The 21,426-nt window shown below is 37.7% G+C and overlaps 1 protein-coding gene across 1 annotated transcript in view; it reads right to left on the bottom strand.

Annotated features, from left to right (window-relative positions):
• The window catches only part of LOC109418868 (uncharacterized), a 515,512-nt gene that overhangs the window by 226,430 nt on the left and 267,656 nt on the right, over positions 1 to 21,426 (bottom strand). The window lies entirely within an intron of this gene.

Below are 21,426 nucleotides of genomic sequence, written 5' to 3'. Positions count from 1 at the left end.
ATTTAGATGATAAAATTCTTGTTAAAAATGGTAAAACCTTGGGTGAAACAAAAAAAACCAAAAGCATGCATTTTTTTATGTTTTTCTCTTAATATCTTCCATTATTTTTTCACTTTACGCTGTATAATGAATTCTATTGAGCATTTTAGAACCGTTCATAAAAAAATAAAATAGAGAAATGACCTTTTCAAAATTCATGATTTGATAAAAACATTATTTAATAATCGTAAGATTATGTAAGGGAGAAGATATTACTGGAAATCTCGAAACCCCAGATTTATTTTTGGCGAGATTCATCAACTATATTATACAGACCAAGTTTTGAAATCTTTTGTCTCTTCACTTTACGGCGCTTTTTGTATAAAAAAAAAAACAATTTATTTTGCATGAGCTGCTAGAGTTGATTCAAGTTTTTTCCCCAGCGATTTTTTATGTGTTACGTAATTTATGCACGATACCTTAAACCTCTTCTTATTTTAATCTCTAAACATAGTCGTTCATATAATGGATTTATGATTTATGTCACCTTATTTATTTGTTGCAACTTATATTAAGCCCTTTGAACAAAAACTCTGAATAGGTCCCACTTGCCCCGTGAAACGCAGTAAATGAAGATCTGCTACACTTTTCATTACATGCATAATATATGGAATGTAAAAATTTTGAAACAGTTCTAATGCACGTTAATAAGTACAAATATACCAACAACGTCTTTTGGGTTCATTGGAATTATTTAAAAAAAATGTGTTCTGAAATTTTTGGCATGACAAAACCAAATTAGCATTTTTTTAGGTCCCACTTGCCCCGGGGTACCTTAAGGCTTGATTAGCTTATCAACTTTATTATTCAAATTTCCAAAATATGCCAGCAAATTGATATGTATCAAGTTTTTGCTTTTCAAAAACGATAATGGAACCTACATCACCTATTTTCATATTCTGGCGAAGAGGTACACCTACATGACAATCAACCCTCCTGTGGAATACCCGGTTCTCATCACGGAATGCATCGCATTCCACCGGAATCCACCGCTCGCAGTGCTGCAATCAACCGACACGCGGGAAGTTGCATACACACGATCGTATCAAATTGTCAGCGTGGTCGTCGTCACCATTATTCGCGGAACAGGCGAATTGTTTTGCCCTGCTGCTGCTGTTGCTGCTGCATCACAAGTTGATTCCCCGAATTCATTTAAAACTTTTTTAATCAGTCACAGCCTTCTGCAGGTCTCCATTCCACCACCAATTGTGACGAGGGAAAGGGTGAATAGCAGATTAAAAGCCATGTCGACAGACAAACACCGCAGCGCAGCGATCCGCGCTTGGGATACACCAGGAAGAGAACAAAAAGTTAAATCTTAGAAAATCTCTGAATCTGCAGAGGTCTTTTTTCTCGATGCGTGGAGGAAAAAATACACACGGTGGCTCAATACTGTAAACGAACAGGAACTTTTCATGCACGTACGAGGAACACCTACACAGTTCGAAAAAGTAGTGTACATTTACATTATATATAATGCACATAATTGGAGCGTGACATTTGTCGTAACATTACATGACATATTATTTTTCACTTTGCACCTAATGAATGGTCTGTAAACTTAAGGCTCACAGAATTAAATTTACATTCCGTATTACTGCTACTGCGAGTTTCCTTCTTTTTTGTAAATAAAATAAACACATTTCTTCCACATTTCTATTAGCGTTTATTTCTAATATTATTTCAAATGTAAAATAATTCTTCAAATGGAAATCATCACATTTCAAAACTAATTAATTACACTGACACAAGATTCCAAGGCGCAGCTCCGCGGAAGTCGCGGAACTCGACCGAAAATTCGCATAAAATGTCATCGTTGATGGGATGGATGGATGGATCCAAGGTTTGAATTCCGTGCACTGGAAACTGGTATGTAGTTCCGCTCACATTTTGGTCGTAAAACTATGTTTTCCGAGTGGACTGACTGTGTTTGTAGGCTCGTACAATTGTGGTATGTATCAGTTTTGCGGACGATTCCTTCTGGCAAACAAGACGATGCCGCTGCACTGCCCGGCCCGGCACTGGTTGTATAAAAATAACAATGAATCAATTGATTGTGTTTCTTGTGTTAAACTCCTAAACTTACCCAAAAACTTGGTGGGAGCGATGCTTTTGCCAGAAAATTCTGATCCAAAATCTAAATCTGATTTCCAACACGACAATCTGTTGTTTACAACGGCGCCATGTTGGATGTCGCAACACATCCACTTTACAGCGAGTTCATGTAAACTTAAGTGTTTTAACGTGCAAGTATGCTAGTGTTGCGGAAATTCAAAACAAACACAACATAATGTTGAGTGCTATGCCAAACAATTTTAGATTCCATGATTTATCACGGAAGTATACGCTCAGAAGATGTTTACACGATTCATATTTACATTATATTTTGAATTACGTTCCAGTGAATATTCATATTTTCTTGCTGTGTACTCCGAACCATCCACCTATAATCGACTGACAGCCCGTTGACGAATCATTCGCCCCTGGAATTTTCATGGAATCTCTTGAAAACTACTGAACCACTTTGGAATCCCTCTGAAAGTCCGCTGAAGCTTCTGGAACAATCGAAGCGATTTACTGTTTTGTTTAGCATGAAGATTTTATACAAAGAATATAGATATAGCTTTAGTTGATTGAAATGCACTTACCATCCAGTACGAATATAAGTGCGACATCACTGTAAGAAGCTCCATCGAACGATCCCGGTCTGTGCAATGGAACTCCTCTCCACGGAATAGAAATTGAATGGAAGTGCACTGCAGTTCCAGCTGAAAGCAATGGAAATATGCGAAACGATCCGAATTCTTCGGTGGTTTTCGCTATTCAAGGCCGCCATCATCGTGAAGAAGATGGTAGGTTTAGGTACCTACGAGGCGAGCGATGAAACAAAAGAAAATCCCTTCGACTTCGACTTTGTGAATGGTTGTTTCTTGGTAGATGCGGAAAAAGGTGCAGCAGAGTGGAGCATTCAGACAGACAACGCGAAGGAAAACTTCTTTGAGATGGAGCGCCTCTGCCATGGCATACACTGGCATAGGTACACACGTGATGCAGCTAGCAAGCAAGCAAGAACCATCGCGCAACCAATCATGCTTCTTACAGCAGGCAGGCGTGGGAAAAGAGGAAGGTGGGGGAAGCTCATAACTTTTCGCCTTTTCCCATTGTGTAATCGCGTCTTATAGGATCGTGGTGGATGTTTGGAAGACAAACCGAACCAAAGATAGTAACGAGCGCGGTGTGGTGCGGTAGGAGGCTTTACAAACCTTAGGCGTGTGCAGTGGATGAGATGGGCCACTCTCATTGTTTTGCTCTTGCGTTCGATACTTTTAACTATAAAGGTGCTGAATTTGGTGAAGGAATTCTTGAGAATCTTTGGTGAATGCCTTGTCTAGGAATTCCTCTAATAACTTCTAGAAGAACTACTAATAAGGATTTGGAACAAAAATCCCTGAAGATCTTGTTAGATGAATTATGAATGCATTTGCCAGAGAAATCTCCGGAGAAATACTTTGCAGAATTTCTAGAGGAATTCCCAGTGGAAACAGCACCTGAGCTATGGATTTTTTCGGAACAACCTGAAGGAATTTTTTGGACAAATTTTTGAAGATTCTCTAGACAAATTTTGTTTGGGAATCTCAGGAGAAGTATTAAAAAAACCCTAAGAAAACATTAATAAACGCCGGGAAAATGAAACATCCCTAGTCAAATTCTTAAAAAAAATTCTGCTCCCTGGCTCTGCTCTCTGGCTCTGCTCTCTGGCTCTGATCTCGGGCTCTGCTGTCCGCACTCTAGCTCTGGCTCTGGCTCTGTCTCTGGCTCTGGTTCTGTCTCTGGCTCTGCCTCTGGTTCTGTCTCTGGCTCTGTCTCTGGCTCTGTTTCTGGCTTTGTCTCTGGCTCTGTTTCTGGCTCTGTCACTAGCTCTGTCTCTGGCTCTGTCTCTGGCTCTGTCTCTGGCTCTGTCTCTGGCTCTGTCTCTGGCTTTGTCTCTGGCTCTGTTTCTGGCTCTGTCACTGGCTCTGTCTCTGGCTCTGTCTCTGGCTCTGTCTCTGGCTCTGTCTCTGGCTCTGTCTCTGGCTCTGTCTCTGGCTCTGTCTCTGGCTCTGTCTCTGGCTCTGTCTCTGGCTCTGTCTCTGGCTCTGTCTCTGGCTCTGTCTCTGGCTCTGTCTCTGGCTCGGTCTCTGGCTCGGTCTCTGGCTCTGTCTCTGGCTCTGTCTCTGGCTCTGCTCTAGCACTTCCGAAAGAATTCTCAATAAATTAAAAAAGGAAGTGAAAGAAATGACCAAATCACCACCCAAGGGAATTTTTCGACAGAATTTTCGCGAAAAATACTGAAAGAACTCTCAGTGGAATTGCTCAGAGAAATTTTCTGGATTATGCCAAAGAATTTGGTTAGCAAGCTATTGAAGTAATTTTCAAGAGTTTACGCGTGAAATTCCAAATACATTGCCAAACAATTTCCCACGGGAATGCCAAAAAATATCACAAATGCATAGCCTAAGAAATTGCTAAAGACATTGCTGTAGGTATCCTCAATTTTAAAATAAGATCTTGAAGAAACTTCCGCATGAATTTCTAAAGGAATTTCTACGAGCGCTTCCGAAGAAAAAAACGAAAATATTGCCAGAAAAAAAATGCAATCGAATTGCTGAAAAAGTTTACAAAAGAATGACCGAATAAATGTTAAAAAGAATTGCCGAAAGAATTCTATAAGACATTGTAGAAACAATTCCCAGGGGAAATGCCGAAATGTAGTTGTACCTTCTCCAGTTAAATAAGGATCCATTATGAGTTGCCATTTCACACATATTCAGGTGTTCTGATTCGCTAGAGCCATGAGCTCAGAAGATGATCAGTGTGCGTGACCGGGTTTGGAAGATTGCTTCCCAGGAGCTTGTTGTTTGATGAGAAAAGGAAGGTCTAAGAAAAATTCCATTTTTTTTATTCTTGAAAAAATCTGAGCAAAATAAGGTAACCAGACAAACACCTAGAGCAGTGATCCTCAGCCTAACTGTCTTTGCGGGCCAAAATTGAATTTTGAAATGAGACTGCGGGCCGCAAGTCATTCAAGAGTTAATTTTCAACAAACAATTTTCAAGATTCAATACAATCCATTTGTTTGATTTTTTTTTTCAAAATATTGAACTGGAGCAAAGAACAAATCAACCTGGTTTTCACGAAATTGTATTTCACTTGGAAAAAAACAGAAAATCGTAGGGAATTAAAAACAGAGGTTTTAAGACCGTAATATCTAGATTTTGTAGTTCTTGGTATTTAAAATGTTAAGCAAATTATTTCGGACTAATTACTTAAAAGTCATACGCAAGATAAGCAAAAGCAATGCTGGCGTAGATTTTATGTGCAGAACTGTGGAAGTTCTAGACATAAACACGGACTTTTTCCAGTAAAACCCCTGGATCCAATTTAAACATATTTCCAAATTTCTTATTAAAGCTTAGGGATTTCCTGAAAAGTATATCGAACCCTTATTTTAAAAAACATCTTGGAATTGTGATGTTTTTTGGGACTTCTTGTGGAAATTGAGAAGTTTTAAAATAATTTGTAGGGGTTTTAGGGTTTTCGGAAGAAATTCCGAAAACTGCCTCGAGATACAGTTGTGGAATTCTTTGATGTTTTGTTTTTAGTTTTTCTTGCGTAATTCCTTAGGAAGCCAATTAAGAAAAAACTGCTGACATGATTTTCTGAGCAATGTATAGAAGTACTTGTAGTACTTGTAGCCGATTTAGAATGGATATTTTGAGAGGAATTCCCAAAAGTATTGCTAGGGGATGAAGAATACCTTGCCCAATCCCTGAAGTTTTTTTAGCGGAATCCCAAAAGTTTGGGCAACACTTCCTTTTAAAAGAAGTTAAAGGCAAAAATCCTGAAAATTTTTTTGAATAGTTTCCTGGTGGAAGTGCTGAATATAAAGTATATCGAATACAAGTTTTTCGCCGATCAATACAAAACAAAAATTCGGCAAATTAAACAAATTACTAATGCCACAAGTCCAAAATTCATGATAGAGAATCTGTGAAATTCAGCCTAAACTCATTACTTAATTAAACACACACAAATTTTGGCAAAATTTAAGCAGTTAATATTCATTCTCATTAAAGTTTTAAAATATGGTGAATTTTCTGATTTTCATTTTGGAATCTATAAGTGGGCCACTTTCTTATACATTCCAAAATCAGTTCACGGGCCGCACAAAACCTGGTCGAGGGCCGCATGCGGCCCGCGGGCCGCAGTTTGGTGACCACTGACCTAGAGGAACTCAGAGAGGAATTCATAGAAAATTTCTGCAAAAAATCTCTAGGTAATACGTTGCGAAATTCCTGAGAAAAGTGAAGTTCTAAATAAATCTCTGGATGAGTTTCTAGAGAAATGCCTTGTGAAATTCCAAACAAAATTCCTAGAGACAAATTAAAATAAACGTCAGAAGTTATTGTAAATTTCCCTGAAAAAAACTGAAAATTCCTAATTATTAAAATAACTTTTGATTTTTTTTTTTTCAATGAAATCGTAAAAAGAGTATCTCGAGGAATCTCTAGCCTAATGCCTTGACGGATATATTAAAGTAATCACAAAATGAGTCCTTTAAATAACATGAAATAGTTATCAAAACAATCCCTGGAAAAAATCCCAAAAATATCTTTGAGAAACATTGAAGACGAAGCTCAATAGAAATTCCCAGAAAAAAAGTCCTCAAGAAATTGGTAACGAGAGCTTTGCAGCAATTTCAAATTTAAGCAAACAAATCTGGAAAAAAATACTTGTTGAATCACTAGATAAATCCCGAAGAAAATGCGTAGAGAAATCCTAGGGAAAATCCTTAACCTCTAGAGAACTGAGACTGACAAAAGTTTTAGAGAATTTTTGAGAGAAGTGCATGTAAGAATCTCTAGTCACAGAAAAAACTCCTTTCCAATTTCCTAAAAAAAGTATCTCCACAGTTATTCCTAGAAAACTCATACAAAAATTGTCAAAGAGTTCTTTAGAAGAATTCCTATTTAAATTCCTTGTACATCTTCTAGAAGAATCCTCGTAAGAATTCCTCGAAGAAGTTCCAGATTTAGATTTCGAGGAATCCCTGGAAGCATTCCTTGACCTATCCTTTGAAGAATTTCTTAAGAAATCTCTGGAAATTCTTAGAGAAATTACTTTGGCGCTGTTCCTAAACTACGTAGACTCATTTTCTTCCATCCCCCTCGTAGACATTTGTCCAGACAATATTTTCGAAATTTGTATGAAGCGAATACTTTGACTAGAGCCCCCTGACCTCAAGGAGTTTATGAACTGGCAATTTAACAAAAAAAAATCTTCAAGTTATCAATAATAATTTATGCAGGAATGGCTAGCAGAGATCTTTAATCAAATGTATGAGGAATTTTTGATGAAATGTTAAAAGAAATTTCAGAAGAAAAAACTAGCAAAGTTTCTAGAATCATTACAGAAGTTCAAATTGAAATTTCCGAAAATATACTTAGGGAGCATCCATTTAGTACGTCACGCAAAAAATGAGAATTTTCAACCCCCCTTCCCCCCTTCGTACGAATATTTCCCATACTGAATACATTGCTTGTCACACTTTCGTCAAACCAACACCCGGAGGGGCCTCTAAGCGTGACGTAATTTATGGACGTCTTCTTAGGAGGTATCCATATAGAGGAATTGCTAATGAAATTTTAAGAGGAATTCCTGATGTAATTTTTTAATAGTTTTAGACGAATCCCTTAGGGAATTTTGTGAAATTAATGTTCCTCTAATCCTAATTCCTGGTGTTATATATTGAAAAGTTTTAGAAGAATCCCTTTGGATATTTTGAAATATTAGATTAAAAATCGCAGAGAAAATCGTAGAAAAAAAAAAATGTTCGTTTGAAGGAATTTCTTGAAAAAATCTTGGAGAATGCAGAAACACACCTGGAAAAATTGCCAAAATTCCAGAAAAAAATCCTAAGAAAATTTCTGAGAAAAATACTAAAAAAGCCTAAGAGGAGTTCTTTCTGATATTTCCGGAAATATGTATCTGGAAGAATTCCTAGAGAAATTCCTAGTCAAATTTTTAGAGGAATGGTGTTCTATTTTAGACGATTTTTAGAATTTTTTTTTCAGGAAATCGATGCTGAAAATCCAAGAAAAATTTCTCCGAGTAACTGCACAACAGTTCCTGGATCAAATTTCTCAGTAATCCTTGATGGAATTAATAAACAAATTCCAGAAGAAACACCTAGAATACAATTATTAAAAAAAATCTTAAAAGAATCCTTAGAGGAGTTCTAATTGAAATTTTTGGGTATTTGTCTTTGAAGGTATTCCTAGAGAGATAACTAGTACAGTTCTTAAAAAATCCTGGTGTAATATTTTAGAGGAACCCCTTAAGGAAGTTTTGAAATATTTGTTTAAGAAATCGCTACCAAAACCTGTAGAAAAATTCTGGGTAGAGTAATTCCTTGAAGAATTCTTAGAGAATAGAAAAACACAACAGGAAAACATGCTGGTGGATTCCCTGGAAAAGTTTCTCTAGATAAATCCCTGGAAATATTTCTAGAAAAAATCTTTAGAAATCTTTAGTGATCTGAGACTGTCAGAAGCTCTAGAAGAAATTTTTAAGGTATTTATGTGAGAATTCCTAGTAAAGTCTCACAAAAACACCCAATTTCTTAAAAAACGCGAAGGAATCTCTAGAGAATCTCCACGAAAAATTCTAAAAGAAATCTCTGTAGGTTTCCTATCGATCAAAAAAAAAAACGATCAAATCTGACTATACATGTCAATGGTTGCTCCTCCGTGATTGATCTGAGCTGGTATCAATTGCGCTGAGATCCAAATGCATAAGGGCTGGGACACTCCACTTATTCTCAAAGTGTAATTTAAGCAGCTCATGCATTTTTGGATCAATAACGGCGCCGGCCACGTCCTTATAGTCAGTTGGGAAGGGAAAGGAATATTACAGTGTGCTGGTTGTTGCTACTAAAGACCGAGATCACCTCTGCATCCCCACAACCAGCACGGACTGGGGTATTTGCTAGACGGAAAGGATGGGAGATCTGGGAGTCACCGTTGGGTCGGTGATGCGATCCATGGATAGGGGTTATTTATAGTGTTCGTAAGGTGATAGATTGTGTGGTGAATAAGGTGAATAAGGTCAAGCGGCACAGCACGCTTTGGTTGCATAACTTGTACGCGTTATATACACTGTGCTGTGAGTGGAAGTTGGAAGGGAGGGAAACGACAATTCGTTTCTGGTTCTAGCGATGGCTATGAACATATGAATATACATGAGTTGTATATGTAGAGAAGAGAAAGAGAAAGTGGATAGAAAGATACAAAGTAAGATTAAAGGGACGGGCCTGGGATTGAACCCATGACCTTCTGCATACGAATCAGAAGCGGTAGCCACTAGACCACCAAGCCCGTTCAAATCTCTGTAGGTTTCCTATCCTACATAAACCCTCAGAAAATCTCCCAGAAGAATGATTGTAAGAAATCTTTAAGGTAGTCCTGGATTGAGTTTTTGAAGTATCCTTGAAAGGATTCCTGGACGTATCCTTTCAAGAAATTTCAAGGAAAAATCTGAGAATTATTGTAGAAATTCCTTTAAAAAAATATAATTATTTCAAGTTTTCAATAATGATTTCTGGAGATATTGATAAAAGAGGTCTTTGATCACTTTTCTGAAGAATCATGGATGTAATTTGCGAAGAAATTCTAGAAAAAATACTAAGCAATTTTTCTAAAAAAAAAGGATTTTTAGAGGAGTTCTTATTGAAAAATTTTAGTAATTTGTCTCTGTAGGTATTCCTAGGGAAATTCGTTCTAAAATTCTTACAGGAATTCCTGGTATTTTGAATATGTTCAGAAGGATTCCCAAAAGGAATTTTTAAAATATTTGTATCAAAAACCGCTATTGAAAAGCATTGAAAAATTCCAAGCAGTTCGTGTATTGGAGAATGGTGAAACACGCCCGGAAACAATGCTGGTGGAATCTCAGGCTAAATTACTAAAAATGCCTAAATGAATCCCTGAAACAAATTCAAGAAACATCTCAGGAGAAATCCTTGAAAACTTCTGAGGAACCGGGCCTGACAGAAGTTCTGGAACATTTTGTGAGTAATTTCTGGGAGAATTTCTAATAAAATTACTGAAAAAAAATAATGAACATTTCTTAAAAAATGAAGAAATCCCAATTAATTGAGAAAATTCTGTAAATAACAATAAAGAAATTTCTGGTACAATTACTACTTAAATCCTTAGAAAATCACCTAGAAGAATCCATGTTCCTTGAAGAAATCCTTGAGTTCCTTGAAGAAATCCTGGATTGAGTTTTGGAGAAATCACTGGGGAAATTCTTGAATTCTTGAAAAAAATCCCTTGAAGAATATCTAAACAAATCTCTGGAAAGTATTGGAGAAATTCCTCTAAAAATGAAATTTCTTCTATTTTTCAATGTTGATTTCTATAAGAATGACTAGAAGAGGTCCCAGATCAAATTTCTGAGAATTTTTTGATGAAATGATAGCAACATTTTTGAAAAAAAAAATCCTAAAGGAATCCTCAGAGGAGTTCTACCTGAAATTTCTGGAAATATGGCTCTGCAGGTATTTCTGAAGCTAGAAATTGCTAAAGTTCTTGGAGGAACTCCTAATGCTATATTTTGGAAAAGTTTTAGGGAAATCGATTTCCTTAAGGAATTTTTAAAATATTTGTTTCAGAAATCCCTGCAGAAAAGCGTAGAAAAATTCCTTGAAAAATTCTTGGAGTATGGAGAAACACATCTTGAAAATTTGCTTATGAAATCTCGAGAGAAATTGCTAGTAAAACTCCTGGATGAATCTCTGAAAAAAGTCTAGAGAAATCCCTGGAAACATTTCAGGAAAAATCTTCAAGGAACCTCTGGAAAACTGAGTCTGACAGAAGTTCTGGAAAACTTTTGAGATGAATTCCTGGGAGAATTAAAAATAAAAAAAAAAGAAATGTCAAGAGCAATTTCTTGAGAAACTTCTGCAATAAGTCCTTGAAATATTATTGGAAAAATCCCTGATAGAATTACCACATAAATACCTAGAAAATCTCCTAGAAGAGTCCATGAAAGAATTGTTTGAAGAAATCCTGATGTGAGTTTTAGAGGAAACCCTGGAGGAATTTCTTGACGAATCCCTTGAAAGTTTTTTAAAAATATCTAAAAATTGTTGAAAAAAAACCTAAAAAATTGAAATTACTTCAATTTTTCAAAAATTATTTCTGGAGGATTGGTATGAAGAGGTCTTATGTGCATTTCTGAGGAATGTTTGATAAAATAAATAAAGAAATTCCAGAAGAAACCCTTCGTGAAATTTCTTCAGAAAAAATCTAAAAGAAGCTTTAGAAGAATTTTGCGGAAATTTCCGGAAATATGTCTCTGTAACAATTCTTAGAGAAATTCACAATTCAATAGTTGAAAGAATTTCTGGTGTAATGTATTGAGAAGCTTCAAAGAAATCCCTTACGATTTGAATTCTAGATTTTTTTTCAGAAATAACTGCAGAAAAACTTGGGAATTTTAATTTTAGTAATTCTTGGAAAACATTTTTAGAAAACCCTCGGGAAATTCAAAGTGAAATTTCTGTAAAATAAAGACGTATCTTTGGAGAAATTTGTTGTTCATTTCATAAAGAGATTTCTGGAGGCATCCCTAGACACAATTTAGGTAGGTTATCTTTTCAAACGTCTGAGGAGGCTTCCACTAAGTATTTATTTCCAAAACAAACCAAGCTTTTTTTTTTTGAAAAAATTCTAAAAGAATTCTGAATACCATTAAAGATAAGATTCTGTGAATAAGTGCTTAAAAATCTTTGAAGGGATCTCTTCAGAAATTCATGAAGAAAGTATTAGAGGAGTACGGGGTGAAATTTCCTAAATATGTCTTGGATTATTTTTCAAAATTTTCTTGGGAAATCCCTGAAGAAATTTAAGGTAAAAATCTAAACAAATCCTTGAGGAACCAGCTGCTCCGTCACGAATGAACTTTATAGTATAAAGTGACGTTAATAAAAATGGCCATGGAGGAATTACACATTCCTAGAGGAATTCCTTGATGGATTCTCGAAAAAATAAGAGAAGAATTGCAGGAGAAGAAAATTAAAAGGGTCCCTGGAGAAATTTGAGGAGGACTTTTCTAACCCTTCAGGACGCGCGCCGTTGTAAATAGTACAACACTACTAAAAAAGACCTCGCTCGTCGTATACGTTTCAGCTACTTGATGACGCGCGTCTCAAAAGGTTAAGAGATTCGAAAAGGACATTTTCGAAGATATTCTCATAAAAAAAAAATCGCTGAAGAAGATTTAACTCCCACACTACACTGCCTCCCTAAAAACTTCCTTCACACGCCCATGCCCAACCGCCTCAAGAAGATCCATAAGAATCTATGAGCGCACTGCCTAAATTGCCCTACGCCCGGGGAAATAGATTCCAAAATAACGGGGCGCGAAGAAGGACACATGGTCTGGGGAAAGCAACTTGAAGCCAGAAGGGGGCGCAAATCAATTTCGGGCTCGATATTGGAAAATTTCGCCCCGGCGTTCGATGAGCTGATTCAGGCCCACCCGAATCGGAGAGTTCGGAAGGCTCCACTTGGCAAAGACAAATGCGGCTTAGGAGAAGACGTTCCCAAAACGAACAAAAAAAAACAAAATCGGCAAAAGCAAGGTGAAGATCCGAGAAAGGATTTTATGCCGCTTTTCTGCAACGGCCCCATTGTTTGCCGCTGATTGGAGCGCTTTACGTATATTGGAAGAAAGTAGTAAAATCTGTGGATGGTTCTGGGGGGAGCGAAAGGGGTAAGCACAAGGCACACAGAACGCCATGAATCAGTTCAACTGTTGGAAATTGGAAAATCTGTTTTCGTTTCAAGTGATTTTGCTTTGCCGGAGATAAGTTGCATTTTACGATTCGATGATTGTAGAGGAAGATGTCGACGGACGGGCATCAATCGAAGAGGGAGGCTCCAGGACAGGTTTTATGGGAATTTTGTCTTTAAAAGGGAAACTGAATTGAACCGTGTCTTCGCAAACTAAGTACGCATCAACTTGCTTCTAAACTCTCAGTTTTATTTGACTCCATCATCGTTTGCACAGTCGTCGTCGTCGTCATCGTCGTCGTCGTTGTGATGTAAAATGAAGAAAACGAAACGGGTGGTAATAAAACGACCGAAAATGACTGCTGCTTCCGGTTGGAAGACCTACTGCCCGGTGAATCCAGTAGTGAAACGAGTGTAAATGTGTCAGATGGAACATTCTCCTCAAAGCGGATGTTAGAAGAATGAACAGCATGATTCTTTGATGAGGATAGCCGAGTCATTTCCTCCGATTTCAGAGTGCTACAAAAAAGTCCATCTTTGAGAGCTGTGTGACGAGTAGAGGACAGACGGAAAGCGAAATGAAGTGGTTTGAGGATAGTCAGCCGATGCTTTCGAGATTAAGCTGGCCGAGCTTGGACATCAAAATTGAGATGTGGACGAGGTGCTAGTTAGGAGACTGGCGTGAAATTCAAGACAAATGCTGTTAACATCTTTTCATACTATCCAAATTTGAACCAGTCCGGCTTAGATTACCAAGGAAAAGTAACGAGAATTAAATCGTTTCAAAATGTTTGGAAATAACAACGTTGAAAACTTCCTAAACCAGTCCTGTAATTCAAAGTGGGTGGAAAATTTAAGAAATCATAAACCAGTCTACCAAATATCTAGTCACAAGAAGAAAAAAAAAGCTTGGAGAAGGAAAAATGGGCGTTCAGGCTGTCTGGTTGACTCTGTTTGAAATGCTTCAGTTTTATCTTCACAGTTGTTGCTGAAGTGTTAGTCATCATCATCATCTTCATCAGCGTTGTCCAGGAACTTACGGGCAAATTGATTTCCGAGAGTATGAATAGGGTATGGGTCCATTTGGGCACATTTCGCTTTAATTCTGTCATAAAATCGATTCGAATTGGACTGGAAAAGATGCTGTACGTATCTCATCATGTACAAAAAATAAAGTCAATTGAATGATTTATATCGTTCAGAAAGAGACCCACCATATTGATGTGAAGTGTCGTGCTTTAGAATAATGATGGCTGATTAGATTGTTGAAAGGTCAAAGGAAGGTTTATGTAAATGAGATATTGTAAAATATCTAGGATTTGTCAAGTAAGTGTCCGAACGAATCCCAGGATGAATTTCTGAAGAAATTACTGGTGAATTTTCTAAAGAAAACCCCAGAAGATTTTCTCCAGAAGAATATCTGAAGGTATTTGTGGAAGATTTTCTAAAGACTTGTTGTAAAAAATCTGAATAAAACTTCCCTGAAATCTCTGGAAAATATCCGAAAGAAGTGCTGGAGGATTTTTACAACGAGTCCTTGGAAGATTTTATGAAAGAAGTTCAAGAATTTCTTCTGAAAGAATCCCTGGGGATTTTTTCTGAAGCAGTCCCTGGAGTCCCCATCGTCGGTGCCCAGGACTGAAAGTAAAGTAAGTAGTCCCTGGAAGGTTTAGAACACTTTGGAGGAATCACTGTAGGATTATCTTAAGGAATCCCAAGGCGATTTTATGGAAGAATTCTTTGAATAATTTTCTACCGTAATCTTTGGAGAAATTTCTGAAGAAGTTATAAAATTATGGTTATCTGAAGAGATCGTCGGAGGGACTTCTGCAGAAATTCTTATAATATTTTCCATAACACCCGAAGAAAGTTTTGAATACGTAATGGAGGATTTTCGGATGGAATTCATTGACGTTATTTTAGGGGACTTCTTGCAGAACTTTCTTCAAGATTTTCTAAAGTCATCCATGAAGTAGTTTCAGAAGGAGCCAATGAAAGATTTTTGAAATAAGTTCATGGAAAAAATGCTGGAGAATTACCGAAAGAATCCCTAGACTTTTGCTAAGGATTTCTCAAAGTATTTCTTGGAAGAATTTCTGATGAAATTGATAGTTTTTTTTATCTCTAAAAGGATCCTTAAAGATTTTTTTGCCTTTCTCGTACACCAAGGTGTACCGAAAGGCTATATGTTCACTCCAAAAACGAAAATTTGATAGAGCCCCCGGAGTGGTCAAGTGTTATATACCAATCGACTCAGCTCGACGAGTTGAGATGATGTCTGTGTGTATGTATGTGTGTGTGTGTGTATGTATGTGTGTGTGTGTGTGTGTATGTGTACAAAAAGGTCACCTCTTTTTTAGATAGTAAATATGAACCGATTTCAACGACCGATGGTTCATTCGACGCGGTATATTGCCCCATTGTTTCCTATTGAAAATGGTTCAGATCGGTCCATCCGTTCCGGAGTTATGGCCATTTAGGTGTTCCGGACCGGTATCCCAGGAAGGGGCCAGATATGTAAATGCAACAAACCCATGCATGCGACCCATCAAACCACTGCATTTTCTATTATCTGATGAACGGGAAGTAGAAAAATAGTCTCAGACTATATCTGAACCGGTAGTGTTCCGGAACCGGTTCCGGGTGTCCCGCCGGAAGTGGTCAAATATAAAAGTGAACATAACCCATGCATGCGACACGTCAAATAGCGGCATTTTCGATAACCAGCTGAATGGTGAGCAGGAAAGTAGTTTCAGACTATATTTGAACCCGTAGTGTTCCAGAACCGGTTCCAGGTGTCCCGCCGGAAGTGGCCAACTAAAAAAGTGAAGCATACCCATGCATGCGACACATCAAAGAGCGGCTTTTTCGATAACATGATGAACGGTAAGCAGGAGAATAGTTTCAAACCATATCTGAACCGGTTGTATTCCGGAACCGGTTCCGGGTGTCCCGCCGGAATTGGCCAATTAAAAAAGTGAACCAAACCCATGCATGCGACACATCAAAGAGCGGCTATTTCGATAACCAAATTAAAGGTAAGCAGTAAAATAGTTGTCAATTTCTTGATTTTGCTTTGGCTGACCAAGCCATGTGGGAAATTACACTGTTGAAAATGCTTTGACATCCATGTGCACAACAGAACACGTGCTCGATGAACAAATTGAGATTTGAAATTATGAAAAGAAATCCACGTACTCCGGTGAGACTCGAACTCACGACTCCCAATTCGCTAGACGGGCGCTTCTATTTCTTCAAGCTACGGAGTCACTCGACTATCTCCGTCGCCAGCAGGCCTAGAACTGAACTCGATTCCACAATCGCACATGGTTATCTTCTTTTCACAATCCAAACCCCCTTCGGATGGGATTAGATGAACATCTAACACATTGTCAGTTTCAGCCCATATCTGAACCGGTTGTGTTCCGGAACCGGTTCCAGGTGTCCCGCCGGAAGTGGCCAATTAAAAAAGTGAAGCATACCCAGGCATGCGACACACCAAATAGCGGCTGTATTGATAAGCAGATGAACGGTAAGCAGTAAAATAGTTTCAGACCATATCTGAACCGGTTGTGTTCCGGAACCGGTTCCAGGTGTCCCGCTGGAAGGAGCCATATAAAAAAAGAACCAAACCCAGGCATGCGATACATCGAACTGTGGCTTTTGCGATAACCTGATGAACGGTAAGCAGGAAAGTAGTTTCAGGCTATATTTGAACCAGTAGCGTTTTAGAACCGATTCCAGGTATCCCGCCGGAAGTCGCTAACTGAAAAAGCGAACCAAACCCATGCATGCGACACATCAAACAGCGGCTTTTTCGGTAACAAGATGAACGATAAGCAGGAAAATAGTTTCAGACCATATCTGAACCGGTTGTGTACCGGAACCGGTTCCAGGTTTCCCGCCGGAAGTTGTCAACTAAAAAAGTCAACCAAACCTTTGCATGCGACACATCAAATAGCGGCTTTTTCGATAACCAGATGAACGGTAAGCAGTCAAATAGTTTCAGTCCATTTCTGAACCGGTTGTGTTCCGGAACCGGTTCCAGGTGTCCCGCCGGAAGTTCGATAACCAGATAAACGGGCACCAGTAAAACAGTCTTTGACCCAAGCTCTGACCACACCTAAGATTACCGGCAGTGTTGCAGAATCAGGATTAGATGCATCGCTGAAATTACAATAAAACAAAATCGATGCAAGCGATACATATGCGTAAACGAACAAAATCTTGATAAAAATTTAAGCGATCTTGTCAAATCCCACCATTTTCCTGAGGCGTAATTATACAGTTGGATGGATCAAAGTTGTATGGGAAAATTTTATTTTTATAGCATCAATCCCCTTTTGATTACCGGGGCCCGTGGCGCAGTGGCTACATGTTCGCTTCATAAGCGGATGGTCATGGGTTCGATCCCAGCCCCGGCACTTCGTCAGTTGCTCTTCCCCCCGAGAGCGGCTGGCACTTGACCCTCTTCTGAGCTCTCATAGCTCAAACGAACCCAGATAATTGGATATCGGCGAACGGCAACCCATAATGGACGACCCCCAATCGGACTGGAAAATGAACAACAGCCATACATCATTTCATCATCGTGCTCATCATTCTACCAAGGACAGGGAAGAAAAGTGAAAGCAGCTCAAAGGCAAACCAGTTCGATATAGTTGAATAAGAATATAATAGAATACATTTAGGCACTGTACAAGTGTAAGTGCAGCCGCCAATTGGAATCGCTCACGTAGTGCCTAGTGGACGAAAGAGCTGAAAAATAGGTTAAGTTGTTAAGAAATCAAAAAAATCCGCTTTTGCGACTTAAATTACTGCGCACAATTTTGATGCAACTGGTTGAGCCATCGCGCTCTGTAATACGGTTGAAATTTAAATGGGTTTTAATATGGGAAATTTTACTTGCTTGCACTTTTTTTTGTCAAATTTTACATGAATCTTATACTGCCGTTCCACGCCCAATTGTCCCATGTTATATGGGAATCCCATATAACATGGGATAATCATTAGCCTGGTACACGGTTTATATGGGAAAATATAAAAAATGGAAAAACTCCAACTCCTGTATACTTTTTGTGTTCCATTTTGGTCCCATATCAACAGTGCAAAATTTCAGATCGATCGAAGAAACTATATTTTAGCGCCCGCCATTCTTAGTTTTTCATACGATTTACTATGGGGAGAATTTACTTCTTCAAAGAAAAATCGCTTGAGGTCACCCATTGATCTCTAAAAATAAGTCGTTGAATGATTTATGTAGATAAATTCACGAGGAATCAGACCTCCGAAGACTGCAAAGCGATGCGACATTCGTGGAAAAAGTTATTAAGCTTTACCCGATCGATAAAATGACGAGATTTTATTATTTATTGTTATTCCTTACATATTAAACAGCGTTGGCATGCCATTCGGTATTCAGTCAATAACTTTTTCCACATGCCTTAGATGGCTTTGCGGTTTTCAGAGGGTTTGTTCCTCGTAAAATTCCAACAGAAATCATTCATCGATATATTTTTAGGGGTTAAGGGGCAACCTGTGGCGATTTTTCTTTGAAAAAGTGATTTTCCCCATAGTAAATCGTATGAAAAATTAAACCGGCTGGCGCTAAAATATAGTTTCTCCGATCGAGTTAAAATTTTGCACAGTTGATATGGGGCCAAAATGGAACTCAAAAAAAGTACAGGAGTAAAATGTCTTTTTGTGTCCCACGCTAATAATCATGCGTAGAACGGCAGTATAACCAATGATAATAAAGTAAAGGCTAAACTGTGCAGAAAAAAAATGCTGAAATGTCTTGATAATGTTCGGCATCCAGTGCTAGTGAAGGTGGTCAAGCAGTTAACTGAGAGGTATAATATTATTCAGCTCTGCTTATACGTTTAACATAATACATAACATAGGAATATGAGCCATCAATAAGTTTCCAAATTCGATTATGGCTTTGATAAGGTTCCCCCTTGGAAATTTTGGGTCAGAATTCAATATTTTGAGGAAGGGCACAAATGAATAAACCAAAAAAAATTAAATTTTAAGGTGAAGAGTCCTCCAGGAAATTTCTTACCAAACCCGATGAATTAAGCGGTTTTGCTTAATTGTTTGAGTATTTTTTTCATCAAATACATTTATTATTTATCAACTTCACCCCCTCATTGACGAACGAGCACTGTGACAAAAGAAGAAAATGATATTTGTTCCATTCTAGAGTATTTTCAGGATTCAGGAACACTTCGGCTTATGGCGACGGAAATACCTTAGAGTACATATTCAACGAGAAAGGCGCTATCACCACTAGGTGGATTAATCTGGGTTTTTTTTTGGAATATCTGGAAGGTTTAACAGAAACTCTGGAGAAATTTCTGAAAAAAATGCGGACGAATATCTGAATAAATACATGGTAAAAAATTCCGAGTAAGTTTTTTTTTCTAATAAAGGAAGTTTCGAAGAATTTGTGAAGGAATCCCTGGAGAATTTACTAAAAGAATTCAATGAATATTTTCAGAAACATTCCCTCGAAAAATTTTCGACGAAATCTTTGGAAAAATTTCTGGAGTCACCTCTAGAGAGAATTCCCAGAAGATTTTTAGAGAAAATTGATAATTTTTCTTAGAGGAATATCTGAAGGTTTCCTTGAAGGTTTTTCTTGAAGAATCATTATAAAAAAAATCTGAATTCCTGGCAGATTTGCAAGGTAATCCCTGATGGATTTTCCGAAAAAAACGATGGGGATGTTTCTCAAGGAATTTATGAAGTTAAAACCTTTCCTGGAGGAGTTTCTAAAGAAATCTCTTGGAGAATTTTAAGGAGGAATGTCTATAAAAAATTAAATGGAGCTCCTGGAAGATTTTCCGAAGAAAGCTTTTGAAGATTTTCTCAGTTTCTTAAGGAATTGCTGGAAGAATGAAAGAAATTCAGGGGGTATTTCTGAAACAACCTTTGAGGGATTCCTTGATTTTTCGAGGGAATTCTGGCTTCTTGAAATAAATATCAAATAAATATTAAAGATTTTCTAGGGAAATATTTGAGTGATTCGCATCTCTACGGGAACTTCTAAGGGAATTCCTTGACTGAATGAATGAAGTTCTTTGGAAGGATATTGGAAGGAATTTCAAAAGATATAACATAACTTGTAAGAATATATCGCCGGGAGAATTATTGACAGAATTTTCCGAGGAATTTACAAATTCTGAATGATTATCTGAAACATTTTCTGAAGCAATCATTGCAAGAATTCATAAAAAATATCTGTAGAAGAGTTTTCGGAACAATCCCTGTAAAGATTTCTGGAGGATTCCCTAAAGTAGTAATTTAATAAACCTGCCAACTTTGGATCACGCATACGGCATCATACCCGCTAGCACACATACCGCGTCTCTACGTTTCGGTTGACAACTAGCGTGTTAGCAAGCTTAATACGGTTAAACATACTGATCGGGATTGATCACCGTGGAATTTTACTAATTTATGTGGGTTGGCTCTTTTCGGTGACATAAGAAAAAGCAGCATAATTCGCGTTACGCATTTCGGCTTACTACTCTTCAGCCCTCTTCAGACGCCTAAAACATTTATTGAGACATTACAATTTTCTTAATTAAGTTAACACATACAAAACGTTTATACAATACACTTACAGTATGACCCATAAAAAAATGCGACAGTTTTCGAAGTCATCGTTCCCTCTCTCTCTCTTCTTGGCGTAACGTCCTCACTGGGACAAAGCCTGCTTCTCAGCTTAGTGTTCTATGAGCACTTCCACAGTTATTAACTGAGAGCTTCCTCTGCCAATGACCATTTTGCATGTGTATATCGTGTGGCAGGCACGAAGATACTCTATGCCCAAGGAAGTCAAGGAAATTTCCTTTACGAAAAGATCCTGGACCGACCGGGAATCGAACCCGTCACCCTCAGCATGGTCATGCTGAATACCCGTGCGTTTACCGCCTCGGCTATATGGGCGTCATCGTTCCCCTACTTCGAACTGATTTACCTTGCATGTATCTATTGGATAGTATAGTAGAGCCACTTATCTGATAATGGCAAAGGAACATAGACTGGTTTCATGCACATACCTTTGGAAATATAACGTTGAACATGTGGATGTCGAAATCGTCCACGCGCCAGAGGCCGTTTTTTAAGGAAATAATTTTCTTTCAATTGCTTCCAATCACATTCAATCAAATTTTATTTTCAAGATAGTACTTTTATGGCTGGATAAGGTCTTTAGGAGTTCGTTGGTTCGTCGGACAAGAACGAAAAAAATATTAACTTATAAATTAGGAGACAATTTCTGAAAATTGAATTATTTGACAAATGATAATTTTTAGAAAATATTATGTTTTATGCATGAAATTGTTTTTAAGTACTTAGTATTTGTACCTATCATAAAGGTATAAAAATTGTTTTGAAAAATTTTCAAACAGTGTTAAGTTTTTTATTAATTTATCTTAAATACGGTTTTTAATATGTAGCACCTTTTTAAGTTTTTGTTTCCTAAACATTCGAAATTATTTTTAAAATATTTTACAAACATGGGCGTATTAAAGAGTAC

This window comes from Aedes albopictus, chromosome 2 (genome assembly GCF_035046485.1).
Source record: "Aedes albopictus strain Foshan chromosome 2, AalbF5, whole genome shotgun sequence".
NCBI lineage: Eukaryota > Metazoa > Arthropoda > Insecta > Diptera > Culicidae > Aedes > Aedes albopictus.
This window is presented reverse-complemented; position numbering and strand designations above follow the sequence as displayed.